The following is a 20,755-nucleotide window of genomic DNA, read 5'->3' on the forward strand; positions in this document are numbered from 1 at the left end:
TCCTTTTCACGTAGAAGATTAGAGGTAGACATTCCAGGGCTCACGCAGTTAGCTCCACGAAGCCGCAGACTGGTGCCAGCCTCCAGCTCCCCCCTAGAGTGGCCTCCTGGTCCACGCTGACTACCGGTGCTGCAGTCGTCATACCCACATCCGGGCAGCAGGATGGAGGAACGGGGCCCTGGCCAGCAGCTGCATGGGTTAGAGCGTCATCCCAACACGCCAAGGCTGCGGGTTCGATCCCCCTTCAGGGCACATATAAGCAGCAACCGATGGCTGCATCAAAAAGTAGAACAACAAATCAATGTTTCTCTCCTAAAAAATCAATAAGTAGAATTTTTTTACAAAGATGACACCTGAAAAGCTGGTGTTTGGGCTGCCTATCACCCCCAGACCCAATAAGCAGAGACAGGGATTGAATCTTCATGGGCGCTGTATTCAGATGGCTGGTGATCTGAGAAGATGGCGAGTTTGAACTCTAACAGACCGTCTTAAATTCCACTTTTAACTGACCCTTTTTATAAGAAGAAGAAAAGTGCAGGTAAAAGGTTTGGAATTCAGGGGAAAGAGTTAGCCAGATAAAAGCAGCAGCGTTCTTTCATCTGTGCCCTGGAAGGTTGTTTTTATTTGTGCCCGGGGCGTAGCTGTCTCACCCTGGAGCGCAAGCCTGGACTGCCTGCAGTCCTCCTGGGGAGCAAAAGTGGAACTGCTTAAGGTCTCCTGGAGTCAGGATGAGTCACACTTTGAGTTCCTGAAACAATAGCTTTTGACATGCATTGGTTGCTACGCTTATTAGCAACCAACTAAAAGTTTTCCAAAATTTGAGTGCCCCATCAGATGGAGGGATGGGGAGAAGAAAAGAGCATTTTTTTTCTTTAAAACAAAAAGCCTTTTCTAGAATAAGTAAATAAAAATAAGAAGACTTTCCCAAGTCCCAGGCATTGCTTCTTGGGCATGTGGTCTCTGCAAAGAAGGCAGGCAAATGAAACCTGGGATACTAACACGGAGGAGGAAAGGGAGGAAAGTTGGCCAGTGGCAAGCTCTCTGGCCTCTTCGGTTCTGGAGAAGACCCACAGCTGTTTTTCCCTTCTGGGTTTCTCCCAGCCTGCACAGAAACTGTCATTCAGATCTTTCCGTCTTAAACTGAGGGAAATGGAAGTGACAGTGCTAATGTTTCTCTTCCTAGGCCAAAGCGAAAGAGGAAGTGACATCATTCTCCCACCTACACATTCATGGTCTCCTCCATGCAGGGGCATAGAGCTCCCGCTGGAAATGCCCTCTGAACCACCAGCAAGGGATTGAGTCCTGACATTGATCCCTGGGTACTGTGCACTTGGTCCCTGGATGGCCGCTGCTGTCACAGAGCCAGAGCATTTCACCTGGTGCAGGAGTGGCAGCCCTCAGGACGGGCAAACACGTCACATGCTAGGGGCTCCTGTTGAGTCCTAAACCTGCATTTGTTCATTTGATGATTACAGAGAATACTCTCAAGAATGAATGTTGACTTCTCTTTCACACAATAAAATGAAGATTAACAAAATAAATGACAGTTAGGTGTAGCAAATTCAAAGTCACAACATTTTGCAGGATCCCCATTGTCTACTAATCCAGTTATGGGCCATGGAAGAATGGAAGCCAGAATTTAAGATGGTGATTGGGGTGAGTGGGTGGGGAGAAGAGTCAGTGCCAGAAGGCCTGGCCGAGACCTGGCGTAGCCAGGACACTCTGGGTGGGCCTTGTCAGGGCGGTCAGGGATGTGGACTATGAAAGAACTCACAAAGAGAAGAAAGTATAGAGAGCAGAGGGGCATGGAGTGGAGGGATACACCAGCATTGAGGGGTGGGGGCTTTGAGCTTTTATTGGATTATAATTGGATTTTTAAACGGTGAGGGGTTACTGTTGTGTGGCCCTGGGCGTTGGGTAACACAGAGGGGGCAGTTCCAAAGTTGTCTTCCTCCTGTGGCTGTAGGGGGTGGTTAGTTTTGTTCTTGCTTTCTAGTAATTTCTAGTCCTGGAGACAGAAGCTCAGTAGAGTAAAACGGCAGTCATGGTCCACAAGGCGAAACATGGCCTGCTGGGTAAATGGTGCCACAACAGCAAAGGGCTCTGGTTTTGTTCTTTTAAACCTGAGCTGTTGTCTTTATCCTTAGAATGATGATACAAAGGTCTAGTGCACAGTGCCATTTTAGCATTCAATTAGGCGACACGTGGGAAACCCCTAACACAGGGCCTGGCCCAGGAGAATTCAATCATCCCCCTTGACCCCAGAGGGACAGAGAATAAAGGAACAGGAAGGAAACAAGGAGCGGGTATGAGCAATTGAAGTGCAAGCTGCTTTACGTGGGCCCTGACCAACCCATTAGTTGGATTCGGTAAACCTCTTGGACACGAGCAGGCTAGCCATCCATTCCACATGATTTCATTCTACTTTTAGACCAGTTCTGTTCAGCAGACATAGCTTGTTTATAAGACATGTTAAGGAGTTATTTTTTAACTACTGTACTCTAAATTTTTTCGAGGTTATAAATAGTATTTTATTTTCCAAAAAGGAAACAAATATAAAGAATGTCAGTGAGCCCATTGCACCCCTGATCAGTTTTTTCCTTTCCTCCTCACTTCCCCTGCCCCGCCACCCCCAGAGACAGTGGGTGGCCAGTTTTCGAAAGTATTTGGCTCTCAAAGGTGCTAACACAGGACCCAAAATGAGCTCCTGTGAAATGCCCTCCCTCTACCCCCAGACACTGGAGGTCCTCTGGCTGTCCCTGGGCGCCCCTCTAAGGAGCGCACTGCACTGCCTGTGCCCACCTCCTGCCCTGCACTGCCCAGCTGGCTCACTATCTCACTCACTAGTGGGTGTGTGGGAAAGAGGCAGACAGGGCAACGATGCAAATGACTCAGAGCAGGAGCATCATCACACAGGATCTGCAAACTTGAGCCCTCTAAGGACCAGGAGCGTCGTTTCCCTATAAACACCTGTCATGTACTTTTTGGTTTTCATCTGAAGAAGGGGAAACTAGCTCGGAGCTCCAGGTTGTGGCGGCTGTTCAACAGGAGGCTGTGTGAAGGGGTCCAATGTGGTGTTCGGTGGGCTCCACCGAGAGAGTGTGCACGTGGCCTCCAGCCCCCAAACACAGCCCCAGACCCTCCACGCACTGCTTTGGTGAGTACTAGGGAAAACCTACAGCGTCCTTGGTATGATTACATACTGGGTAGGGCAAAAGTAGGTTTTATCCCTGTATCATTATTTATTAATGATTGTGTCATTTTCCATAAGAACAACGGTAAGCTACCTTTGTCCCACCTCGCACGTTACTTTATCTAACCCTCAGGGTTGTTGACTAGGGTGAGTTGAGTGAGATGCTCACCTCTTCTGCCAAATTAAAAAAAATGATTATTTATCGATTTGAGAGAAAGGGAGGAAGGTGGGGAGAGAGGAAAAACGTTAACTTGCTGTTCTACCTGTTCACACACTCACTGGTTGAGCCTTGCACGTGCCCTGAGGGGGATCAAACATACAACCTCGGTGTAAACACACAACACTCTGACCAACTGAGCTACCCGGCCAGCGCTCTTCTGCCAAATTGAAGGGAGGAAGTGTTGAAAGCCCACCTCAACTCAGTAATCAGGATAAATAATATTTCAATGCAATTTTTTACTCTCAAAATAAAAATTAATGCAAAAAAGCAATGATGAGAAAAATATCAAGACTTTAAATAAAGATATCTGTGTTAGTGACTTTTTCCTTTGGCCCCAGCTCCTCAATGGCTGCACATGGCCTTGTTAGCGCTCTGACACCCTGTGGTCTGGCCGTTTTGTAGACTGGGACTCAAAAGAGCTGAGTAACTTCTAGTAACTGGCAGGGAGGGGACTTGAACCCAGGACCCTATTGTCTCTGCTCTTTTCATAGAACTATAGCCACTGCATTTCTTGGGGCTGATGATGTTTCTAGGACCCAACTCTGCCTTCTCCAAAGGATGTGTGACTCTGTGTTCCAGACAGCTGGTCCCTTTAACATCTGGAGTGGCTGCTTTTCAGAGGAGCTGAAACTGGGAAATGCGGCACTTGTGCTGCCTGTCACCTACCAGACCCGATACGCAGAGACAGGGATCGAAGCTTCATGGGCGCTGTATTCAGATGGCTGGTGATCTGAGAAGATGGCGGGTTTGTACCCTAACAGACCATCTTAAATTCCATTTTTAATCGACCCTTTTTATAAGGAGAAGAAATGTGCAGGTAAGGGGTTTGGGATTGAGGGGAAGGAGTCAACCAGGTAAAGAGCTGCAGCGTTCTTTCATCTGTGCCCTGGACGGTGGTCTTTATTTGTGCCCTGGGGTGGTCTTTGTCTGTGCCCCAGGCTGTGGACATTCCCCCTACAGTACAATTGCTCAGATGCCATCTTGATTGCTAGAGACCTTCTGGGGTACAAAGGTGGAACTACTTATGGTCTCCTGGAGTCAAGGTGGGTCGTGCCTTCAGTTCCTGAAACAATAGCTTTTTACACATATTGATTGCTTCTTATTAGCTACTACCTGAAACTAAAATTTTTCCAACATTTGAACCCCCTGCAGTGCCAGAAGGAGAGGGTCTGCAAGCTGCCCTCAGGGCGTCCATCACTCTGCAAGCCTCCTTCCTCTTGTTGGGGTGACAGCAGGTGAGCAAAGCATTTCCCTCAGTGTGAATGACAAACATGCTGGGAAAGAATCACCCCAGGCCTTAAAGCCATGTAGATCGCTGGCAGAGTGCTTTTCTTAGGACTTGAGAGTCAGATACTTAAAGTAAAATCAAATGTAAGAACCCACTGTGAGAGCAAGAATGGTGTTTACAAACTCAGCTGTGTTTTTATTGCCAACGAGCCTGTGGAAAACCGAATGTTGTTTCCAGCACAGTGGGCTGGCTAAGGAGCAGAGGAGGCAGCAGGAGGGAGGCCGGAAGGCCACCGGAGGGCTGCGGACACTCCTTTCCCGGGTGCAGACTTGGTCTCAGGTCTGGGCCCTCTCTGGGGTGGCCACGCCCAACGCCAGCCTGCACCGCCGGCGCACACTGCCACCTAGGGGGCTCAGAAGGCAAGTCATCCTCAGGCCCTGTCGTCCCGCGGAGGCTGGCTGGCCCTTGCAACAGAAAATTCAGCTCTAAAACAANGAGACTCCTCCACGACCCCCCCCCCCCCCCCCCCCCCCCCCCGCCGGAGCCATTACCATCACAAAGGCTGAATCTTTCCTTGGGCAATAGAATAGGTACTAAGAGCCAAGTGTTCACCAACTTTCTCTATCGAACCTTCTCTCCCAGCTCAGCAGAGGCCCTGCACTTTGGGAAGACTTCTGCTCTAAGTGCATCTGTAGGCCCTGTGAATTCAATCTGCACTCCCAGTTGCGGGCGGGCGGGACAGACAAGGTGGGCAGTGAAAAAAGCTGATAGGAACAAAATTGATTCCTTTGAAATGTGGTGCTGGGGGAGAGCTCTAGGGAGACCAGGGCCACCGGAAAGACCAACAAGTGGGTCTCTGAGCAAATTAGGCACGAACCGTGGCTGGAGGCAAAAATGACAAGCTGGCCTACTTTGGTACATCATGAGAAGGCGGAGTTCTTTGGAAAAGGCACTAATGATGGGAAAAAATAGAAAGCTGCAGGAAAAGAGGAAGACCAAGTATCAGAGGGAGTGACCCCATCAAACAAGCTGTGGGCCTGAGTCTGCAGGAGCCGAGCAGGGCTGTTGGGGACAGGACACTGTGGACGTCACTCATTCACAGGGTCCCCAGGAGTTGGAGCCCACTCTTTCAATCTATGGACTAATTTGCTCTCCTTCTGAATATCAAAATAAAAAAATTTTCATATTAACTGATAACTCCCCAGGAACAAAGCTCAGTGCTATGCTATATGTTTTGCATGCATAAATTTTTCTAACTTTCCCCCAAATCTTTGAGCTCCTGCCAGTATTATCTTCATGCCATAATGAGGAAACAGCCTAGAAACATTATGTAAATTTATCCAGGGTGACTCAGCTAGTAAGATGTGATGCCGGATTTTAAACCTGGGGCCCATAACCCCATCTCCTTAATGGCATTTCCCAAGAAGCTGACCAGACCTCATCCAATGTTTAGGTATTGAGCATATACACAGACCACGTGCTTGGCTTAGGGCTTATACGTATTGTATAATCTTCAAGTCTTACAGAGCTCTGTAAAGTGCATACAAATGCTAAGACTATTTTGTAAAGAGATATAACTAGGCTCAAAGAAGTTCCTTGTCTTCTTTCATTGGCCATTGTGCCTGGTTGCAGTACTTGGAGTTGGGTAGGACAGAGAGATGGAGAGAACTTTCATGATTGCTAATATTCTTGAGCCACTGAATTTACTGGTGGATTCAGTGAATATTCTTGAGCCACGTGAAGCAACCCTACCTCTGGATTCCCTGTCATGGGAAATGACAGGTACACTTTTTAAAAAAAGGATTTGACTTAGGGATGCTGTTTGTGGACAAAAGCACAGCAGCTGACATAACTGGAACTCAGACGCAGGTCTGTCCGCCCCAGGAGCTGCTGGACAAGTTTTCTAGGCCACCATCCTTTGCTGTATTACTAAACCACCAAAAAGTTGCAAGTTCTCCAGGGAGAAGTAGACTTTTACATGTGGAGCTGTGTGGTAGGAAGAACCAGGAGGCCTAGAGTTTCGTCCTGACTCTTCCTTAGGTTGACAAGGAGAAAATGCTGAGATGTCCCCAATGAAGTTACAGCAGGCCAGAGGGTGGAAGAGAGGGACATAAAGGGGTTCATCAGTTAACAATTGCAGTGCAAAACCAACAAAAGGCTGCTTACTTCTCAGTGCAGGTTGGAATGATTCAATTCACTTCCAAGTGCCTACTCAGGAGATTATTCAAAGGAGAGAGCAGCCGGGCACTGTGGAAACCCAGGGGTCTCTGTCTTTTGTTTACACATGACTCTCCTGGCCTAGCCCAGATCCAGCCCCCTTCCCCTTCTCCCATTCCTTCTGTCTACTAGCTAATGTAAATAATTTTAGGATGGCTTGCATTTTTCTCCCGTCATACTTGATGCTTACAAAAACACTTGCAAAACTCCTGACAGACACGTCTTTCCTCCCCTAGCCTTGTTGCCGGGGGTCAGACTCTATGCCCCAAGACCAGTCTCAGTCTCTCTCCCTCTCTTTCTCTCTCTTTTGTGGCTAGCAATGGGTTAGAATACCCTACCTTTTGAAAAGACTTTCCAGCTAGCTTGGAAGTTAAAAATTTTTGTTTCAGAAGTTGCTTCCTAACTCATCAGGGAGATAAGACACAAACAAATAAAATACCGTAGTGAGAAACATTGTATACTAAAATGGAACAGTCAAGGCAATGAGTGTCTTTGAAAGCCTCAGAAAGAGTAGATAGTGCCTACATCTGGCTAACGGGTGTTCTGCAAAATAAAAGATACAAGAAGAAACAACAATAACAAAAAGGCCCATCCTTGCCCTGGCTGGTGTGGCTCAGTTGGTTGGAGTATTGTCCCGTAACCGAAGGGTTGTGGGTTAGATTTCCGGTCAGGGCACACACCTAGGTTGCAGGTTCATTCCCTGGTTGAGATATGTACAATTCCTGGTCCAGGCACTTGTAGGAGGCAACCAGTCAATGTTTCTCTCTCACACTGATGCATATCTCTCTCTCTGTCTCTCTCTCTCCCTTCCTCTCTCTCCAAAAAGCAATGAAAAAGTGTCCAAGTGCCCTTGGGTAAGGATGAAAAAAATGGTCCATCCTTGTTAACCTCTCTTGTTCTAAATTCTGCGTAGGCAGATGCCTTATATCCAGCTCTCCAGAGAGCGCAGTGAAAGGAACAGTGTCGTGCAAAGGCATAGAGGGGCGGGTGGACCACTGTCTGCATGCCTGGGGAATGGCAGACTGGTTTACAAAATAAACATGCTATTTAATAATACCTTGTTAACGGTTGTCAAAGAAATAAGATTCATTTACGTGTACTTCAAGGTAAAACCAGGCAGAACAGAGTAATCTTCCCCTGAGGACTGAGTCGGAGTTCTCCCTTTGAACTGTGCAGAGTCTCAGGCCCCCTGCTTGTCATCAGGGGACCCGGAAAACCATGGTTTCAGGGGGATGGAGGGCTCAGTATGTCGGCTCCGACTGGATCGCAGTTGCTGGGAACACATTTTAGTAGCTTGGGCTAATGAGCCTATGAATGCTCCCTGCGCACACCCTGAGTAAGAGGTTTTGATGGCCTGGTCTCCAGGGAATTGAAGCCCAGAACTGGTGGGCTGGGCCAGCAGGGTGGTTGGACCTGATTTCCTGTCAAGTTCCTGTCTTTTATTTTTTAAATAAGGTTTTATTTATTTTTAGAGAGAGGGGGAGGGAGTGAGAAAGAGAGGGAGAGAAACGTCAACGTGTGGTTGCCTCTTGCATGCCCCCTACTGGGAACCCGGCCTGTAACCCAGGCATGTGCCCCAACTGGGAATCCAACCAGCGACCCTTTGGTCAGTAGGTTGGCGACACTCAATCTACTGAGCCATGCCAGCCAAGGCTAGCTCCTGTTTTTTACATCACTTATGTCACTGCCTTGTGCCTGCCTTCACTTATCTATTAATAGAATGGGTGTTCAAATGTTTCCTTGCTTCCCAGAAAGTTGTTCAGGGCAATTTTGTCTGTAATGCAGCTTGAGATATAGGTGTTGTGTGAATATATAAATTTTCCTGTGCTATTTATTTTCTTTGAATTGTGAGACCATTCTGAAACAAATTGCTTTAGCTCCTAACCCTACAATTGAGTGGCAAATTAATAATAATAGAGAATTAACCTTATAAAATCAACAGAAACACAGGTCACCGGAGCCTGGTTCCAGGTGGTCTTTTCTAAAGGCACTTGGCGGGGGGCATATTATTTAAAATACACGTGGCTGGGGCCCACCCAGACCTACAGACTCAGAATGTTAGGATGTTAGAGCCCGGAAGCCTGACTTTCACAAGCTCCTCTGAGGATCATGTGTGTCATAACATTTGAGAGCCGCAGGTTTAGTCCTTGGAAAATGAGATAGAACAGAACCCGGAGGTCAAGGCGTGGGTCACGGTGTTATTACAGGGTGGCTCCCTTGCCTACTTCCGTCCATGGTTCTTATACCTGAGGGAGGCTGGCTCCTGACTGAGCCCAGAGCTCTGGGCATCTGGTGCCCTCAGCGATGGGGGAGGGCAGAGGCAGCCACTGATGCTGACGGCCCTCGTTCATCCTTCAAAACCCAGCCTACCCTTTACTGACTCTGGGCAGCCTCCACTGGCCTTTGGTGCTTTTATCTCTGGTGTAATTTTGTTTGTTATTTTAAAAAATATTTTAAATTGTGCTAAACTACATGTAACACACAGTATGTCATCTTAACCGGCTCAGTTCGGTGGCAGTAAGTGCATTCGTGTTCTTGTGCATTCATCATTGCCCTCTGTCTGCAGAACAGAAACTCTGTCCCCATGAAACGTGAACTCCCCACTTGCCCATCCTCCCAGCCCCTGGCGACCCTCGTTCTACTTTCTGTCTCTGTGAACGTGACTCCTGTAGGCACCACGTATAAGTGGAATCACACAGTGTATGTCTTTTTGTGACTGGCTCACGTCACTGAGCATCACGTCTTCAATATTCATCCATGCTGTGGCCCATGCCAGGATTTCCTTCCTCTGTGAGGCCGACGGATGTTTCACTGCATGTGCCTTGCACATCACATCTTGTGTATCTCCTCCTCTGTGGAGGGACACCTGGGTTGCTCCCACCTTTTGGCTGTTGTGAACAGTGCCGCTGTGAACGTGGGTTGTACAAATAACTTTTTGAGACCCCACTTTCAATTCTTCAATATGGTAATTTTTTGTTTTCCACGATGGCTCTCTGGTGTAATTTTGCATTGATTTGTGTGCTTGTTTGCTAGCCTTCCCCAGAACAGGGATCCTGTTGATTTTTGCCACCAGGCCTTCCATATCTTAGGATCTAGAACAACAATGATGGGACAGAGCAGTCACTGGAATGGCTGATGGACTTGATGGACAAGCCAGCGTTGGGCCCTCGATCTTAGCCAAAAGGCCCAGAAGGGATACGAGTCAGCCTCGGGGAGAGACTCAGTTTCTGCAGTTAATGAGTTTACTAATTAGTTGGTGGGATGTGGTGCACACAAGACAGTGAGCAAGTAAAGGAAGGATGTAATTATGTACTAAACTGTGGTTCTGCTTCTAAGTATAAGGAGGAGTTGAGAGAAGGAGATATTTTTGTGGGAGGGAGCAGTCAAGGAAACATGGGTAGGTTTGGAAGAGAAGGAAGAAAGGCAATTTAGGGAGAGGAAACAGTCTTTCCCTTCCCCCAACTCCCAGTTCTATTAAGATATAATTGACAAATAAAAATTGCATATGTGAAAGGTGTACAGCATAATGTTTTGATGTACATGTACACTGTGACGTGATCATCACAATCAAGCCAATTAACATACCAATCACTTTACATAGTTGCTGTTTGGGTGAGTACAGTGAGAACACATCATATCTACCCATTTAGCAAATTTCAAGTATTCGAAACAGCGCTGCCAACTACAGTCACCCTGCTGTGCATCAGATCTCCAGAACTCGTTCATCTCGCGGGATGGAAACGTCGTCGCCACTGCCCAACTCACTCCCCGCTTCTCACTCCCTCTCGCCCCTGCAACCACGGTTCCATTCTCTGCCTCTGTGACTGTTTTAGAGTCTACCTATAAGCAAGATCAAGCAGGTTTTTTTTTCTGTGTTTGGCTTATGTCACTTAACATAATGTCCTCCAGGTTCATCTATGTTATTGCAAATAGCAGGATTTTCATTTTATTAAGACGGAAGAATATTCCTTTGTATATATGTATATGCCACACTTTCTTTAACCATTCATCTATCGATAAACACTTAGGTGGTTGGCATGTCGTGGCTGCAGTGAGCGTGAAAGTGCAGGATATCTCTTCCAGATACTGATTTCTTTTCTTTGGGGTATATGTGCAGAAATGGGATTGCTAGATCAGATGGCAGTTCTATTTTTAAGTTTCTGAGGAACCACCATCCTGTTTCCCATAATGGCTGTCTAAGTCTACATTCCCACCAACAGTGCACAAGGGGAGGGGACTGTCTTCACTTGCAATTCCCCCACCCCCACCCCGGGGTCCATGTTGGAGGGCTGGTTGCAGGCTTCACTAGGGAGTCTGAAGACATCCGCTGGGTGGCCTCAGTATGCAGTGTGGATTAGAAGCAGGCCTGGAGGGCCCCCAGCACGCTGCCCCCATGGGTCCCTGCAGTGGGGAACACAGCAGCCCGTCCCACTTGGCAATTCAGCAGATGGGCAGTGCAGGGGGATCTAGCACGCCTGGCTCTAGGAGGCACGGCCTGGGTCCACACCCTGGCTGAGGGTCTGGCAGAAAGAAGAAGGCATGGCCCCATCTAACAGGGCTGGGGGCTCAGGCAGGAACTATGGATGGGGTGGGGAACACGGTGTTATCCTAAGACCCAGACACAAGATGAAAACCAGCACCGGAAGGCGTGGTCTTTTTAGCCTTGAACCGTCCCAAACCCATACCATGGGAAGGATGTGTCATGCTAAGGGTTGTGGCTGGAGACGTCTTTGTGTCCTCTTTGGCTCGTGTGGAAGAGCCCAGAGCTGGAGCAGGGCTGCTTCCCCAAGGAGGGGTGCACCCAGCCGCTGTGGGGAGGCAGGGGAGGAAGGCAAGCAAGAGGAGCAGGTGAGAGGAGCAGCACAAAAACAGGTAAATAAGTGTGTGGGGAATGAGGTGGAGGAGGAGCCTGACTGGCTGAGAGGGCACAGATGGGGTGCTGGGGTTAGGGGAGGAGGCCGGGCGGAGGCGGTTGGGGGCACCAGGGCTGACACAGGGTGCTGTGGAGGTCGGGGTGGGGGCACATGGGCCCGGGGTGGTGGGCAACTGGAGAGCAGGTAGAGGCATTCTCCTACGTCACACACCTCCCCTTGCAGTGTGGAGGGAAAAAAATCATCTCTTAATATCGGAGCTCAGAATCTTCCTAGGGGTGAAAGCATTCTCTTCAACAAAGACCTTGATGGAGTCACCTGGTTGTGAAAAAACAGAGCTCAGGGCCTCTGTGGCCAGGGCCAGGTGTGAGTCAGCATCCGCNGGTGTGTGGGGAATGAGGTGGAGGAGGAGCCTGACTGGCTGAGAGGGCACAGATGGGGTGCTGGGGTTAGGGGAGGAGGCTGGGCGGAGGCGGTTGGGGGCACCAGGGCTGACAAAGGGTGCTGTGGAGGTTGGGGTGGGGGCACATGGGCCCGGGGTGGTGGGCAACTGGAGAGCAGGTAGAGGCATTCTACGTCACACACCTCCCCTTGCAGTGTGGAGGGAAAAAAATCATCTCTTAATATCGGAGCTCAGAATCTTCCTAGGGGTGAAAGCATTCTCTTCAACAAAGACCTTGATGGAGTCACCTGGTTGTGAAAAAACAGAGCTCAGGGCCTCTGTGGCCAGGGCCAGGTGTGAGTCAGCATCCGCTAATTAGCAAGGCCAAAGAAAGGAACAGAAATTTTGTACTTTGTCCTCCACCTCACTGATCCGATCTTCAGCTTCATCGATTCTACTTTTGATGCCTACTGTGTTCTTCAATTTGGAAATTGTATTTTTCATTTCCTCTTGTCCCTTACTGATAGTTTCTATTTCCTTTTTCATGTTGACATAGTTTGCTGTGAGTTTATTGTAGCTCCCCTGTAGTTTCTGGTACCTCATTGTGAGCTCTTTGAACTTCCTGATAACCAGTGCTTTGAATTCAATATCTGATAGCTGACTTGCCTCTATTTCATCTGACATTCTTTCTGAGACTTCCTCCTTTTCTTTCATTGGGGGGTGTGTGTGTGTTTTTTTTTGTCTTCCCATTGTTTGTGAGCCTCTTCTTGTTAGCCTCAGCTTCTTAAATTGATCTGTTCTGACTCCTTGGGTTTATGGTGTGAACTTATGTGGTGGAATGCCTGTGAAATTCAGTGGTGCAGACTCCTTCAGTTATCCTGGTGTTCTCTGCTTCCACCTACTCCTTTTTTTGTGTGATCAGTTGGAGGGGAAGGCAAAGTGGTTTATGACAGCAGGAGAGTATTCTGTGATATTTACAGTAACAGCCGGTAGAGAAGAGATAGGTGATCCCCTGGCTCCGTACAGAGATAACCGTAATCTTCAATCCCACTAGCCACTGTTTAGAAAGGATGGAAGGAGGATAAGACTCTAGTTGGGGAGGGAAGGTTTGTGATTTGGATCTAGAAAGGAGTGAGGTTGAGGGGGGTCAGATTCTGAGGTAAGGTGAGAATAAAGGATGGTAATTAGGTGTAGTGTGAGAGAGAATAGAGTTAATCACTACAGAATTATAGTTCAGGCAACAATGTAGTGGGCTAAGATCTGGGGGGGGCAGGTGTTGTGTAGTATTTACAATAGTATGTAATAGCTGTTATTTACATTAATATTAGAGCAACAATCATATGACACAATCTATGATATACCAAGATTGGGGAGTACTGGACCTTCAATAGTGTGCTAGCTGGGCAAGGGGAAGTAAAGGACAGTAAATTAGCAATACAGTGTGACTGAGGGGACAACCTGTCAGGTGATACAATATATCCTGCCAAGGTAAAGAAGACTATACAGAAAGAGGGGGAATACAGAGATACCATTAAAATAAAAGATGTAAGAATAATGACAAAATAATGAAAAAATACAAATATGCAGTAACTTGTAGTTTTTCTGTTATAGCAAAGTGAATTTTGTCTCTCTGTTTCTACTGTTGGGATGTCCCCTCTTTGAGTCCAACTCTGGTCTTTTTGCCTTTCCAAGTCTTTTGTCTCACTTCGGGGGGAGAGGGGAGAAAAGAAAGAAAAAGAGGGGAAAAAAAGGGCAGCAGATGGAAGGAAAAAGCGGTAGGTTTGGAAAGAAAGGAAGAAAGAATAAAACAAGAAAGAAGAAGAGAGAGGGTAAAAGTATTGAAAGATAGAACAATAATGTTACAGGAATAAAAGATTATTTAAAAACAAAATCGCAAACAAACCAAAAAACCACCTCTTGTTGGTGTCCGGCTGGTCAAACCTTTTCTTCTGGTCACACTAGCCGCAGCAGCCTGAGGGGCTGTTACTGTGGCCTTCCTCCCTTCTCGGTGAACTCAGCCGGTCTCACCAGTGCCCTCCCAAGATCCAGACTGGCGCCACTCTCCAGCGCCCCACTGAGAGCAGATTTTCCCCAGGATTCACGGTCCTGGCCTGGCGTGTGGGCATGTGCTCCCAGCCAGGCTTCCCTGGTATCCCAGGCTTGGGCACGGACCTTTCCCAATGCTATGGCGGAACCACAAGGTGACTCTCAATTCTCCCAAGTTGGCGACCACAGCCTGATTCCACGGGTGATCAAAACTCTCTGGTTTGCTTCCTAGTGCCCACTCCTCTCTCTGACACTCCAAGCAAACTGACCTCTCCTGTTGTTTTTTCAATCTGTGCCTGGCTGGGTAGGGAGGGAGCTGATTGATGACTGGCTCTCTCCCAGGGTCCTTGCTGCCAGCCCTGGGCTCCCAGAGACCAAAGTGAACCAGCAGGGGCCCTGGCGCGGCCCAGCTGAGGGCCTGCAGCCTCTGTGCTGTTCCCTCAGACCTTGTTCACCTGCAGTCGTCTCCTCTCCTCAACCTCTGGTCATTCAGTGTCCGCTACACTTTCTGGAGTCCTACCTTCCTATATGCTGGGTCCCTGTTGGCTATCCGCTGCGCTCCTCTGCAGATCAGCCCCGTTTTTCTCTAGGAACAGAAATTTTTGATTTGAGGAGAAAGTTCTGGAAGAACTCTAGGGAAAATAAGGGTGAGTGGTGGTGTTGTAGCTTGGGTTTTCTAGGAAGCAAACAGTGAGGAAGAAGTTGGTGTTCAGGACGTCTGTCAAGCAGGGCTTGCTAAGTGGCGAAGGAGGATGGATGCAGGGAGAGGCTGAGCTGTGCCCCAGAGTCTCAGGGGACCCTGAGGGGTGGCCTGGGGCTGAAATGGCCTGTTAGAGTCACAGAAATGTGGGCTGAAATGACTGGGCTTTCACCAGCCCTCCTCCGTCAGTCATCAGACTCGGGCCACCTCTGAAGGCGTGGCCTCCAGCCCAGTGTGACTGAGGTGCCCCTGGAGGAGATGACTGCTGGAGGTGGGCCACTCACAACCCTCTCAGCAGCTGGCACGAGAGATGCTTCCTTGAAGGACATCTGGGCCGAGCATATCTCCACGTTCTGCACCAGCCCCAGGGCTTTGGGATGACAGGCTCATGTTGGCATGGCCATTTGATTCTAAACCATATAGGGGTGGGCGTTTGAGCCGATTTTTAATTATATTGGGAAGGACTAGGACACCCTAGTCAGTTAGGAGACTTGGGAATGTTGAGGCGTTGCTATTTCTCTGCTCTTGGGGCAGCCAGACTTTAAGAAGACTCCCACTCACTCCTGCTGCCTGGCATTCACTCAGACTCGCGTGCAGTCCCCTCCCACAGTGAGTAGAGCTGGCCTGCTCGGCCAATTGGATGTGAGGGAACTGATGGTGTGTGACTTCTGAGGCTAGGCAAGAATATGGCACTTTGGCTTCCACCGGTTCCTTTTTGAATCATGCCCTCCAGGGACACCTGAGGAGCCTCCAGAGGAACCTCCCCTCAGGAGAGGTCCGAGTGGCCACGAACTGTGCCTGCCGACAGCCAGCACCAACTCAGCAACGATGAAATCAGACCCTTCAGCCCCAGTCCAGCTTCCAGGGACTGCGCCATAGCTGTCATCTCGACTGTCACCTCGTGAGGGAACGAGGAGCCAGGAGCCAGAAGCCCATGAAGGCTTTTACTTAAAGAAAGTATTAAAATGTGTGTACTTTTTATTTATTTATTTTTAGAGAGGGGAAGGGAGGGAGAGAAACATCAATGTACTGTTTCTGAAACACTGATGTGCCAGGGCTGTCCTGAGTTTCTGACCCATAGAAAAGGAGAGGCAATGCCCAGTACATGATGTTTGTTGTTGATTTAAATTGTTAAGTTTGGGGATAATTGGTCACCAATCAAGAGATAACGAATACATTGTGTTCTTAGTCAGAACTCTTATATTTTCCCCGGCTGGTGTGGCTCAGTGGATTGAATGCTGACCTGCAAACCAAAGAGTTGCAGGTTCCATTCCCAGCCAAGGCCCATGCCTGGGTTTCGGGCCAGGTCCCCAGTAGGGGGCGCGAGAGAGGCAGCCACACATGGATGTTTCACTCCCTTTCTCCCTTCCTCTCTTTAAAAATACATAAATAAAATCTTTGAAAAACCCTCTAATATTTGGAATAATTATCTTAACTCTCTGTCCCCGCACACACGGAGTGTGTTGTACTCAGAGAGAAGTGTGTCCCTTCTCTCAGACACTTTAAAGCACAACTTGGAGACACTTTTCCAAGGTTGTTGTGCATGAAAGCAACTTAAAGACTGAATTCCAAATCCTGGAGCCATATGTATTTCTAACACAGACCATAGGAAAAAAAAACAAAGCTAGTTGCTGGTAAGCATAAGGTAGTTGTTCAATTCCCATCCAACTTTGTTTTTAATATTGACTTAATTTTGTTAAAAAATAAAAAACACAGGTGGACATAACATTCCAGATATTTAAAACAGAATTTTAAAAAAGATTTTATTTATTTATTAATTTTTTTAGAGAGAGGGGAAGGGAGGGAGACAGAGAGGGAGAGAAACATTGATGTGAGAAAGAAACATCGATCAGTTGCCTCCTGGACATACCCCATCTGGGGACGGAACCTGTATCCCGCAACCAGGGCATGTGCCCTGACAGGGAATCGCACCAGTGACTTCCACTTTGCAGGACTACACTCAACCAACTGACACACACCAGTCAGGGCTAGCACAGAATTTTTAGAGATACTGTGAGATGTAAAATGTAAACCTTGTGTGCCATGACTTTTACATGTGAATGATTATTGTGTCCGATGTGTACTGGTTGATGCGTAAGACAACTGGACCACAACTAGATTCAATGAAGGACAATGTCCAAGGCACTCACACGCACAATGGTGTTCACACCAACAGTCAGTCACTGAGCTCTAGTGGTAGTAGATGACAGGCTGTCGATGGAACAACCAAAAAAGGAACGAATTACTCATGATCAGTACTTGTGAATAAGTTAATGAGTTCACACATTCCCAAGATGTCTATGAATGAGGAGGATTTAAAAAGGAAGAAAATAGGAATGAAGTTATGTCCAAGGATCTAGGTAGGTTATTTTAGGTAAACAACGCTTGCCCCATGTATGATTCACCCAGGTTCGTGCCATCTCTCTCTCTAAGGCAGCTTCCATTGCTAAGGTTGGGCAGTAGGGGTGAACCAAAGGCAGAGGGTCTGCTGGAGAGAAAGAGTGAGTTAAAACAGAGTGTGCGATTAGAGGATCCAAAGAGGCCTGAGCTGGCTTTAGTTGTGACCCACACTGAAGCCCAGGGCCGGTACCAGAAACACCCCAGAGGACTTAGGTCGGGGGTCTGCAGTGTGCAGACAGGCAGTCCATTCATGCTGGGACCCAGCAGCTCTCCACCTGCTCACATCACGGCCTGCCACACAACCATGTCCCTGAAAGTCCAGGGGTCCTCCAAAGACCCAGCTGGAAGGCTGTGGTCCCTGTGCCCTTTGTAAGTCCTGCCATGCCCCAGGTCACTGCTGTGCTCTGGCTCCTGAAAACCAACTCACTGAAGGTTGGGGGTCCTTCTGCCCAAGCAAAGGGGGCCCCTCCAGCAGGGCCTCCTCCCTTCTGGGCTAGGAGCTGTAGCCCCTGACCCCTCTCAGAGTTCATGACTGTTTTCAAATTCCCAGGGGTAGTCTTGATCTTTCTGATGTCCAGCCTCCTTTGTCACCAGATGTCCAGCCTCCTTTATCACCGATAGGCCAAGTTCCCATGAGGCAGGAAGGAAGCTGCTCTGGGAAATTCTGCCCCACGCTGTGCCGACAGTCCTCCTCCCTGACCCAGCTCCCAGAGTGAGGACGCAGGTCCTCCCTCTAAAACAAGCTCCCTTTGCCCACCTCTCATGGGGTTTGGGACCTACATTTCCCTCCTTTCCTTTGTACAGCAATACTTATACCTGGGACATGATCTCAGACCTCTGAGTTTCTTTCCAGGGACAATTATGAGGAGGGATATCCTGGAGTTCTGAAGTGGGAATGAGAATGATGTTAACTCATGTTGCCAGCTAGGCCTATTTTAAGCAAAAGTCTTATTTTTTTCTTCCTTAGGCTCCTTTCCAAAGCATTGTCTGTAGCTTATTGTGTGCGAAAAAAATGGAAATTACTGACTTTAAGTCTGACCCTTGAAAAAGATCTAAATCTGTCCTGGGAACTGGGGTTATAAAATAGAACAATCCCAGGCAAAGAGTTTGTAGTCCCACTTGGTCCAAAGACAAGTAAGCACACAGTCCTGGCACAGATCTGAATAGGCATTTCTGAATAGGCACAGATCTGAAAGCATCCGGGGCCCCAGAATAAAGCTCAAGGTGCCAGCACAGTGCACAGGGCTCCTTCAAGAGCTGACTGCACCCTGCTTTCCAAACTGTCCCCTTCATCCACAACTGATTTTTCTCCAGGCCTCTAATGTCTTCGATTGTGTCCCCCTCCTTAGTCTTGGGTGGTAGGTAACTTTCTGTGTCAACTTGACGGGGCTGAGGGAATGTCCAGATAGCAGGTAATACATCATTTCTGGCTCCGGCTGTGCAGCTGCTGGGGGTTTCCGGAGATACCGGCATTTGAACCAATGAACTGAGTCAGGCTGATTGCCCTCCACAAGGTGGGTAGGCAGCATCCAATCCCTGGGGGGTCTGAATCAAACACAAAAGTAAGGAAGGGTGACTGTGCTTTTGCACTGGGACCTCGGTCTTCCCCTCTTCCGGTTCTTGGGATTTTGGACTCAAACTGAGTGACACCACTGGCTTCCTGCTTCTCTGGTTTATAGAATGTAGATCACGGGGTTTCCCAGCCTCCACCGCCGAGTGAGCCAATTCCTAAATAAACTCCTCTTCCGTGTATCTCTGCGTATCCTACTGGTTCTGTGCCTCTGGAAAGCTCTGCCTAGTAGCACATCCTGCAGCACATCTTGCATGTGCTCCTTGAATGTGCACATCTTGGATGCGCACATCTTGAAAGAAACGGTAGCCTGTTTCCTCGGACTCCTCCTTCGAGCTCCTGTCGATCGCTCACAAGGCACGTGAAGTGTCACTGTTCTGGTAACACTGCCCAGGTCCTCCCAGAGAGTCAGTGGGTTCCTCTGCTTCTCTTCCACCTTGTCCCCACTTCACGTGGTTGCACTGGAATGATTTATTGAGATGTCTTGCCATCCTGATAGTCCCTGAGCGCCTCCAGGATGAGCTTATTCACATCCGTGTTCTTGCACAGAGCAGATGTTCAGTCAATGTCTGTTGAGTAAAATGAATGAATGAATGAAGTCTCAATTGGCACAGTGATTTTGGGTGTCCAGGCCTAGTGTGGTTTATTAGAAGCACAGAAGAGGAAATAGGAGAGGCAGACGATGGATCCTGAGTAGGGAGATGGGGGACACCAAGGTGAACTTAATTTTCTTAGCAATTGTGCCTCACATTTGTTCTGCCTGATGGTGTGCCTTATGTGCTGATGAATAACTTTTGAACCGGCCTCTGGTCGTTGATCCTGTATGGGTCATTCTCAGGATGCTCGTTCCTCCCATGAACCAAATCTTGAGTTAGTTGGTGATCAGTTTTGGATTTCCAAATTTACTGGTAATTTATTTAATTCTAATATGGTGATTATGCCTTACAACTATATGGTATCTTTGATCTTGAAACCTCAAAGTATTTTCCAAATATTAATAGACATGAACAGCCCTAGGGGTCTGGTGTTATTGGACCCATTTCTCTGCTGGGTAAGTATATGATGGAAAGTGAGCTAACTTGCCAAGAGGATGTACAGACTGTTATTTAAAAAAAACACTTCACAATGGAATATTGTAAACACATACAAAAGGGGAGAACAGCATAGCGAACATCTGCTGGTGGCATATGCGGAAAAGAAGCCCTTGCAAATTTCTAAACAACAGTAAACTCTGTTAGGAAATTCTAAAGTGTCTTCCAGGCCAAAAAGGGAATGAGGTTAGTAAAATGCCTCAACAGAGTTTGAATAAAATACTGGATTTGAGAATTACTGGAGCTTGAGTATGTAAAAAATAGGGTTGTAGGTTGGGTCATGCTAACAATGGTCTCAAGTTCAAACACACTGCTGTGACAATGCACCAGTTCACAGGTCACACGCTTTGCCAGGGGCTTCTTTCCTTCAGTAGGTGCTGGCAGAAGGCAAGCTCAGTCGTTCTCCAATATAGATGCCTAGCCCCAAAGCCAAAACACGAGACAGGAAGAGGGATGGAATGAACACCTTAATAAATTCTGCAGAGAGAATACTCCCTTTCTTCATGGCTGTGCTTCTTCTCGCACTTAAAGAAACAGGCCGGTTAGGGTACCGGAAGTGGAACTCCTTAGGTGGAACGTTTTCAGGTCTACCGGACCAGTTTGACACCCAGCCCACACTTTCCTTCAAAGCATCAACTTCTTTCTCTCCTTCTACAGCTTCTTCTTCTGACTAGAGCTATGGTCCTTGCCAATGTGCATCTCGGCATCAGACATCACTTACCCGTCTTTTTGTGGGGAAGGGCTGTCACAGTGAGAACTGCCTCTCAAGCTGCTCTGTCCTGATTCATGTTGTGCATCCAAAAGAACCGTCTCCATGTCTCTGCTGTGGACAGAGGA

At 48.0% G+C, this 20,755-nt stretch overlaps 1 pseudogene; it reads right to left on the reverse strand.

Moving 5' to 3' along the window:
* Positions 1-20,005: 20,005 nt before the first annotated feature.
* On the reverse strand, positions 20,006-20,752 carry LOC118981833 (BCL2/adenovirus E1B 19 kDa protein-interacting protein 3-like; annotated as a pseudogene).
* Positions 20,753-20,755: the final 3 nt, after the last annotated feature.

The sequence above is a fragment of the Sturnira hondurensis genome, unplaced genomic scaffold (genome assembly GCF_014824575.4).
Source record: "Sturnira hondurensis isolate 20B ecotype Veracruz unplaced genomic scaffold, ASM1482457v3 Scaffold0024805, whole genome shotgun sequence".
Taxonomy (NCBI): Eukaryota; Metazoa; Chordata; class Mammalia; order Chiroptera; family Phyllostomidae; genus Sturnira; species Sturnira hondurensis.